A 10,461-nucleotide genomic window follows, 5' to 3' on the forward strand; every position below is an offset into this window, starting at 1 on the left:
ACGCAAGGTATATAGAAGAGAGTGAATAGAATTCTATACATGCATGGAACTGTTACATAACAACCTTAATTAATAAAGCAAACACTTATTAGATAAAGTGCCAATGACAGAGAAAAGAGCTGCAGAGGAACAGACAAGGGACTGCATAAGACCACAGTGAGTGTTTAATGTTTTGCAAAGAGAGAATGATTAAGAAGAGTGTCTGTTTATGACCCTCAGATTAGTTACTTTTGGATCATATGTATCACATGACCTATTAAATGAAGGGCCATTCATCAAGGTCTGTTGTGTAGCTTTGATGGAACTCACCTCGTAGTCCTCCTCATAAAGCATTCTTTCTATGAAATTTTGCTTACTTCAAACAATTCCTGTCTGCTGTTGACTTTGGCAGAGAAAGTAAAATCTCATCACTATAGTACTGTCAAGAGCACTTACAGTCAAACTGAAGAATGTCATTATCCCATGGCCTGAAGGCCAGGCACCGACTTAACCACATTGAATTCTTTCTCTTTTTCTTTACTATTTAGCTTAATTGAGCATACAGAGTGAAAGCTTTCGTGACATTGTCTTCATACATATGTGGATACAGATTCATGCATGCATATACATAGATACGCTGTCATTCTTCCTGATTATTTGACTGTATCCAGTTCTTTCTAGAACACACTAGAACTATATGGATGACCTCTTGCTTCCCTTGGGCTCTGCCGGTCTGAAAGCAAAAGCAGGTGAATGTAACTTGGGCTTAAAGGTGACAATGGAGAACAGGAAGAATGATTTGCTGAAGCTCATGGCAGTTGGAACAAAAACTGCCTGTTTCTGTCACAGCCCAAGGGGAGAGACATTTTGAAATGAATTTTGCCGAGAGCTGATTACATCGTTTCACAGGCAGTTCATCCTATCTACCACCCGTGGACAGCTCCAACCAATCCATGCCTTTGTTCTCACAGTAAACTAACTCATGATCGATGAATCACAGAGGGCATGAGAATTTATCTGGAGGTGGTGCAGAGAATGTTCAATTATCTAATTGGACTCATGACCCTACACACATTCGATTGCATAACTGGAGATTCTGTGCCCATGTTTAATTGAAGCATGAACTGGTTTGTGGCAAGGGAAAAGTCAGTGAATGGAAAAAGAAATACTTTTAAGGCAGAATCCTATTGTGGATTAATTACCTACTGTTAAAAAATTCCCCAAATTAGCTTTAGACTATTGATGTAAAATAAAGTTTGTTGAAAATGAGCACTTAGATGTGAAAGTTATGTGTTATTAAAAGCTTGGAAAGTTAGAAATGGATGTTAGAACCACCTCACTGTTATGTCGTGCTGCCTATTGCTTCAAGTTTGGGGTGAACGTAGTCAGAAAAAATGGGGCTCTGTTACCACAAGCCATCAGAAATAGTTTTTATGTATGTGGATCCAGGGGTACTCTATGGCTTTGATGCTCAAATCATTCTAGTGTAATGCCCCTTAGCAGGACATGGTCTCTTACCTAAGCTTTAGCATCTCATCTTATCTCACTTTATCTTGTCTTGAATGACACATCTCCTCCTAACCTTTTGCTTCATACAGAGCTGTTTGGGGTTTACCAAATCATCAATAATGTCATTTATAATTCAAGGTTTTTCAATCTCGTCCTTATTTTGGCTTAAGATTTTTACTATAGTGTAGTATGGTTTGAAGAGAAGATAGTAACTATTCTTGCTTGTTCTGTTTGGTCTTGAGGAACAATTAGTCCAAGCTGGCCCCCAATCACAATCTCTCTGTCTCAGGCCCCCAAGTTCTGGGTTCCAGGCATGGACCACCATACCTGGTCTTGCTCTTGATTGTGTATAGGTTCCTGACATAAAGTTAAGAAAAGTTCTTATAGTTTCATTCTAACAGTATATATAATGATTAAATGATCAGTTAAACAGAATGTTTCCATTTGTGAATCTGCTCATATGGTTTTCTTTTCCCGTTAGCCTGTTAAATGTTAGCCTCTGATTAATCTTAAATTAATCTTAAATGTCTGAGACATGCATAGCATACAAATAATTTAGCATCCTTGAAGTACATACAAATATTTAAAGCATTCTATCATCAAATTTGTCTAGTGGCAGGAAAATAGATTAATAACTGCTTCAGGAACATAATGGATTGACATTTGCACCTGCCACCATGTGTATAGTTCAGGCTCTTCTGCTATCCCCAACCACTGCATGCATACAGTAAAGACACTGGTCTGAACCATGGCTGCAAGGCCGCTTTGCTGTGCAAGTGATCTGAGGATCCTCATTGGCTTGCCTGAAACCTCTCTCTTCTGCTCTCTGCAACAACGCTTGTTCTGTCTTTCCTTCCTTCCTCTTTCTGTTGTCAGACCTACCTGGGCTACATGCCTGGAACTCAAGTCATCTGTCTACTCTGCTCTTCCATTCATCCTTCAAGTAAAGCACCTGTCCTGTCTAACCCACCCCTTTCCTTTTGCAGAACCTTGGTCAGCACAACTTGGATGGTTGATTTTTCATTACAATATGTGCTTCTGTATCAATGTATAAAATTGGATTACAATGTACATTTCCAACTGTGTCCTAATTTAGGGTTTGAAGTTAGGCTTGTGATCCGTCCACAATTCATGTTGACATCCCTACACATAGCATTAGGAAGTGTGGGTTTCAGAGGAGGAGTGTGCCACGAGGTCTCCACTTGCACAAAGGGAATCCGGAAGAGCTCATCCCTTCTCACTCTGTCTATCCCCTGTACCATCTGAGGGCATGACTTCTGTTCCCTCCTGAAGATACAATGACAAGTCACCATTTTGGAAGCAGAGTCTAGGCTCTAGAGTCTTAAGCTTGTGTGTGTGTGTGTGTGTGTGTGTGTGTGTGTGTGTATGACACAGATGTATTTTACAGTTGTGTATAGTTACTAGAAAGACCAGAATTGAACATTGAGTACCAGGTGAAGGACTTTTTGCCTTGTCATCTCATAATGGAGAAAGAAAGGGCAACAGGGACACAAGAAGCCCCTATAGCAACACTGATCTCATTGAGAGTGGGGAAGCTGCATGTCATACGCCTTTCTTAAATGTCTCACAGCAACACTGTTGCAATGGTAATTACACTTTAATGAGTTTGGATAGGGATCACTCTACTAATGACAGCACTTCACATACATTGTATCTTTTAATCCTCACAATTCTTGTGGGAGGGCCATCATTGTCTAGTTTTATATTTTACATCAGATAGAAGCAGCTTGTCAAAAAGAAAACGTTCCCTGAATTGTGTGGGTAAGCTTTGATACAGCTCTGACCCCACAGTTACTGTTCCCTGGGATAAAAATTCATGACTAAGGTACCAACAGACTCTGTGTCTGGTGAAAAACTGTTTCTACTGTTTTTATATTGTAGATGGTGATTTCTTCTTACTGTGTCCTGCCAGACAGAGTGGCAAATAAATTCTCCAGTCCTGTTAAGTAAGCACTCACATTCTACCGATGAGGGATAAGCTAGCTCCCAAAGGCAGACTTTCTGCATATTAGTCACTGGGAAGAAGGCTTCACCCTATGTACTGGGGTGTGTAAACATTCAGGTAAACAGCTAGAATAGAAGCTTATGCCCCTCTCCACTTCTCATGTCCGTCTGTAGCCATAGAAAAGAGACTGTGGATCCTTGGTGTCTGTGTTAAGGGCTGATCAAGGGAAGGCAGCTGACTGCTGTGCATTATAGGATAAATGCACTTGCTTGGCCAGAAGTCTCTTCCATCCGTCACTGCCCTGGGAGAGGAGGTCTCACAGGTCTCCTGGCTTCCCCAATCCTCTTGGTAAATTGTTTAGACTTACACTTTATGTCATCATTCTTTCTCCCCATCCCCTAGTTAAAAAAAATAATAATGTCCTTTAATCTTGGATTAATGTTATACATAAAAGAACCAAACATTAATCTCTGCTTTCACCCTAGGTGGGGAAAATGTAGGTTCTGTTTATTAGTTTTCCAAAGTGGAAGATAAGGAAAATGCTAACAGTGTAATTAAAGATAAAAATAAAAGAAGACTTAATGAGATTTGAATTCCTATGAGATGGTCTCCTAGGAGGCTTTCCATTAAGTCTCATTTCTGACAGTCACAGATAAAGGAGACGAATCTCATGTCCAGACCCTCAATTCCTGGGATGTGATTTTTAACACAGTTGTCAGGGACTTTGCAGGCTTGGAGCTATTACTCTCAATGGGTATTGGCAGCACTCCTTATTGTCTTGGTCCTTCTTACCTCATCATCTGTGAAGAAATGTGACTTTAAATGGTACTAAGTGCTAGACCTATATGAAGAAAGTGAATCTGCAGCTGAGGGAGTCCCAGTCTCATAAGTCTCACTAGGCAAGGATTAGTTAGAAAGGAGAGACGAGATGGAAACGGTAGGATTATGGCTCAGAGAACATTGCAAAGGGGGTGAAGGGCAGAAAAGGTTGCTTAGAGATGAGGCTTATTTGTGTTTCCAATGCTGTTTATGTACTGGATTCACTATGAGCCCTTTGACAAAGAATTATTATTACCATGCATTATATTATCTTTATTACCGGCCATTATGTTATGACTTACAATTCTGAAGTGGATCTGGGATACTCACAGAGTTCGTTTTTACTTTTTGCTGAAGCTGGCTTCATCCTTGCAGCAATCTTCCTGGATCTGCCTCCAAGTGTTGGGATTATGGACATGAAGCACCATCCAGACAAAAGTACCCTAGGGTTTCCACCAGCCATTGCAATTAGCATTTGATACAGTAGTTGTAACATGGGGTATTGAAGAGCCAAGCACATTCATGGTTTCTTTCCTCCTAGATTATTCTAGAGACAAGGTGACCAGATATCATCCATATCAAAGATAGAAGGCATGTGAGTTAGAAAAGCAGTAGTATTAATAGTTACACTGAGGGCAGGACATAGTTCAGGTGGAAAAGTGCTTGCCTTGTGAGTATGAACACCTGAGTTTCATTGTCACATAAAGCCAAGTGTATTAGTGTGGTGGTTCATGGCTTTTATCCTAATACTCAGGAAGCAGAAGCAGGCAGATCATTGTGCATTCAAGACATAGCAAGTTTCAGGCAAGCCTTGTCTACATAATGCAACCCTGTCTAGGAAAAAAAACTGATGTGGTGGCTCGCTTGTAATTCTAGTATTGGAAAGGCAAAGGTACATAGGTACACACACACAGAAACAAACACAGAGATACATACATCTACAAGCAAACATAATATATACACATATACACAGTGAACAAATAATATATACAGTTACATAGACACACACAAACACATGCACTCATACAGAGACACATACAGTTATACACAAACACACACAGACACATGCACACACACACACACAAAACATACACACAGGCAAACACATAAAATATACATATACATAATATATACAGAGATACACCTACAGACACACACAAACACACATGCAGATACACACAAACACACATACACCCACAGAAACATTCATACAGACACACTCAGAGGTATACATACAGAAACACACAGAGACTCATACATTCACACAAACACATACAGACACACAAATTGTGGTATTACAACAGACAAAACTATGACTTCAGTGACCCATGCTTTCTCTGCCTTTGCAGTGTCTGTAACTATGACGTGATATAAATCACAGCTCATATCACAGCCTATGGGAAAGGGTTTGAAAGAATCCCCTTGACTTTAAATACAGATAGATACAAAGAAAAATCACTTCTAGTGCCTACTTATTAGTCCATGAGGGAGTGGATAATCATAGAATTACAATAATTTGAAACTTAAGAGAAGTTTAGGAGGTCTTCTACTCTAGAACACACATTGTTGACAGCTCGTCTCCCTGCAGACAATACCTTCCTCCTTCTTTCTACCTCAGTCTACCCACCCTCCAAAGGCCTGTTCTCCTAGCATGACCAAGAGGCAGCCTTTTGAGTTTGGACTACTTTTCTACGGCCCCGGAGTTTGAAACCATATGTACTTTGAGTTAGCACAGCTTAACATATGGCTCCCATACAATAATCTCAACTTCTCAGAAGAAAAGATAAAGGTTTCATTTTGTTAAATGAAAATGTATTCACAGCAGCATGTCTATTTATCAGAGGATCTATCTTGAATAACAGTTAAGCTGGGCTGTAAAAAGTAAATACATACATATATACATACATACATACATACATACATACATACATACATATGCACACACACACATACACACATGCATAAAATATTCCGGTTTGGTGAACTCTATTCTTTTACATCTTTCCTATTGTTCTATAAAACAGTGACTTGTGTAGTTGATGCTGGACTTGAACACAGGATGTTGTAGAGACTTGAGCTCCTGGTCCTCCTACGTCCACCTTACAGGAGCTGTGATTGCAGGAGTGCACCCACATCTAGTAGCTCATATATGTCTCACTACAGAAAGACTGGATTTACATCTCAGCCATTTTGTGAAATTCTAACTCCTGTGCTGGAGTTTCTGCTATGTATATGTGGCAGTGCTAAAATACAGCTTTCCTTTTTTTTTACTTTGATAGTTTTTAGAACTTTATTTCAATGTAACTATATGCATAAGAAACACACTCATAATGGTTAATAGAATGTAATTATATTTAACTTACCCTACACAATTTTGACCAGAAACATGGTACATGGTTTACAATTTTTAAAAAATGATGATAACAAAAAACAAACTGCAATCTGTTTCATCTTCATTGTATAAATATGTTTCATCTTTCTTTGTATAAAAAATCCTCCATCAAGCCGGGTGTGGTGGCCACACCTTTAATCCCAGCACTCGGGAGGCAGAGGCAGGTAGATTTCTGAGTTCAAGGCCAGCCTGGTCTACAAAGTGAGTTTCAGGACAGCCAGGGCTATACAGAGAAACCCTGTCTCAAAAAAAAAAAAAAAAAAAATCCTCCATCAAATGCTGCTGATGGCAGCAGAACCTTGAGAAATATACCTTTGGTTTGCCTCAGAAAAGTAACACATATTGCACTGTAAAGGTTTATAAAATTGGCACAAAATATTGTTGTAATGTCACAATACAAGTTTTAAGAGTCCGGTAACTAACGAGAGCCCACGGGACATACACAGAACTCTAGAAACTATCACATTTACCCAGCAGCACACAGACTGTAAGTCTACACAGTCAGATCATTCTGAACTAAGACTATCAGCTCACCTCATGTGCTCAGTCAACCAGGAAACCTTGAGTTTTTGCAAAGAAAGCAGAATTTCTTCAGCATTTCAGTTTACAAATAACAGCATGCTAACAGGCAAGTAATTCCTCCCATTGTCCACTTTCAGAGTGAAACATGTGAGGTGAGTTTGGGTTTTACTTTGCATTACTTTTACATCTTTCTTCTTTAGTAGGAAGCTTATTTGTTGCAACTGAAGTCCTACCTGGACCCAAATCCAGCTTAGCTGATTTTCAAGAGACCTGTCAACAGTCCTTCTCCTTGCAATGGGGTTATTTTGATATGTCCATCCATCATGTAATCAAAACATAAGAAGAGAGTGCATTTAAAAATCAGACCTACTTAGCTAAGCTACCAGTACAGTATAGAGTACTGGTTGGCTCCCTATGTGGGTGTGTGGCTGTGTGGCTGTGTGGCTGTGTAGGAGTCATAGCAACATCTCCTGTGTCATTGTGATCTATGCCAGAAAGAGACCATTTCAGCAAAGCTCAGCTTCTACTGATACCCATCATTCTGACACACAGTGAAGTCATCAGTTGGAAGTTGATCCGTCATAAACTGAGAACCATTTATATAGCATCTGTTGATTTTATTGTGTCTGGAGTATATGTGTTCAGGTGTGTGTATATGCACATGCATATGTGCACATGTGTATATGGAGACCAGGATCTCATACTACACTTTTTGAAATGGGCTCTCAGAAGACATAACAACAGAATCTGAGGAAATCCAAAGAAACCATCAGATCCTACTACAAAAACCTATACTCAACAAAACTAGAAAATCTGGATGAAATGAATAGTTTTCTAAACAGATACCAGGTACAAAAGTTAAACCAGGATCAAATTAACAACCTAAACATTCCATATCTTCTGAAGAAATGGAAACAGTCATTAATAGCCTCCCAACCAAAAAAAAAAAAAAAACAAACAAAAGCCCAGGACCAGATGGGTTTAGTGCAAGGTTCTACCAGAACTTCAAAGAAGACCTAATTCCAACACTCCTCAAAATAGAAACAGAAGGTACTCTAACCAATTCCTTCTATGAAGCCACAATTACTCTGATACCTAAACCATATAAAGACACAACAAAGAAAGAGAACTTCAGACCAATTTCTTTTATGAATATCAATGCAAAAATACTCAATAAAATTCTTGCAAACTGAATCCAAGAACACATCAAAAGGATCATTCATCATGATCCAGTAGGCTTCATCCCAGGGATGCAGGGATGGTTCAACATATGGAAATCCATCAACATAATCCAATATATAAACAAACTCAAAGACAAAAACCACATGATCATCTCATTAGATGCTGAGAAAGCATTTGACAAAATCCAACACCCCTTCATGATAAAAGTCTTAGAACGATCAGGAATTCAAGGCCCATACCTAAACCTAGTAAAAAGCAATATACAGCAAACCAGTACCAACATCAAATTAAATGGAGAGAAACTTGAAGCAACCCCATTAAAATCAGGGACTAGACAAGGCTATCCACTCTCTCCCTATCTGTTCAATATAGTACTCAAAGTTCTGGCCAAAGCAAGTACACAACAAAAGGAGTTCAAAGGGATACAAATTGGAAAAGAAGAAGTCAAAATATCACTATTTACAGATGAGATGATAGTATACTTAAGTGACTCAAAAAAATCCACCAGAGAACTCCTAAACCTGATAAACAACTTCAGCAAATTGGTTACAAAATTAACTCAAATAATCAATGGCCTACCTCTACTCAAAGGCTGAGAAAGAAATTTAAAAAACAACACCCTTCAAAATAGCCACAAATAATATAAAATACCTTGCTGTGACTCTAAGGAAGTGAAAGATCTGTATGATAAGATCTTCAAGTCTCTGAAGAAAGAAATCGAAGAAGATCTCAGAAGAATGAAAGATCTCCTATGCTCATGGATTGGCAGGATTACTATAGCAAAAATGGCCACCTTGCTGAAAACAATCTACAGATCAATGCAATCTCCATCAAAATTCCAACTCAATTCTTCACAGAGTTAGAAAGGGCAATTTGCAAATTCATCTGGAATAACAAAAAACCTAAGATAGCAAAAACTCTTCTCAAGGATAAAAGAACCTCTGGGAATCACCACCCTGACCTCAAGCTGTACTACAGAGCAACTGTAATAAAAACTGCATGGTACTGGTACAGTTCCCTGATGTACAGTGGCAGACAGGTAGATCAATGGAATAGAATTGAGGACCCAGAAATAAACCCACACACCTATGGTCACTTGATCTTTGACAAAGGAGCTAAAACCGTCAAATAGAAAGAAGACAGCATTTTAAACAAATGGAGCTGGCTCAATTGGCAGTTATCATGTAGAAGAATGCGTATTGATCCATTCTTATCTCCTTGAACAAAGCTCAAGTCCAAGTGAATCGAGGAACTCCACATAAAACCAGAGTCACTGAAACTTATAGAGGAGAAAGTGAGGAAAATCCTAGAAGATATGGGCACAGGGGAAAAATTCCTGAACAGAACAACAATGGCTTGTGCTATAAAAATCAAGGATTGACAAATGAGACCTCATAAAATTGGAAAGATTCTGTAAGGCAAAGGACATTGTCAATAAGACAAAAAGGCAACTAAAGGATTGGAAAAAGATCTTTACCAATCCTAAGTCCAATAGAGGGCTAATATCCAATATATACAAAGAACTCAAGAAGTTAGACTCCAGAGAACCAAATAACCCTATTTAAAAATGGGGTAAAGAGCTTTACAAAGAATTCTCAACTGAGGAATATTGAATGGCTGAGAAGCATCTAAAAAAATGTTCAACAACCTTAGTCATCAGGGAAATGTAAATCAAAACAACCCTGAGATTCCACCTCACACCAGTGAGAATGGCTAAGATCAAAAACTCAGGAGTTACAGAGACAAAGTGTGGAGCAAAAAAATGAAGGAAGGAACATCCAGAGACTGCCCCACCTGGTGATCCATCCCATACACAACCACCAAACCCAGACACTATTGTGGATGCCAACAAGAGCTTGCTGACAGGAGCCTGATATAGTTGTCTCCTGAGAGTCTTTGCCAGTGCCTCACAAGTGCAGAAGTGGATGCTCACAGCCATCCATTGGACTGAGCACAGGGTCCCCAATGAATGAAGGAGCTAGAGAAAGTACCCAAGTAACGGAAGGGGTTTGCAGCTCCCTACGAGGAACAACAATATGAACTAACCAGTAACCCCAGAGCTCCCAGGGACTAAACCATCAACCAAAGAAAA

The sequence above is a fragment of the Mus caroli genome, unplaced genomic scaffold (genome assembly GCF_978045245.1).
Source record: "Mus caroli unplaced genomic scaffold, Mus_caroli_1 scaffold_2, whole genome shotgun sequence".
In the NCBI taxonomy this organism is placed as follows: Eukaryota; Metazoa; Chordata; class Mammalia; order Rodentia; family Muridae; genus Mus; species Mus caroli.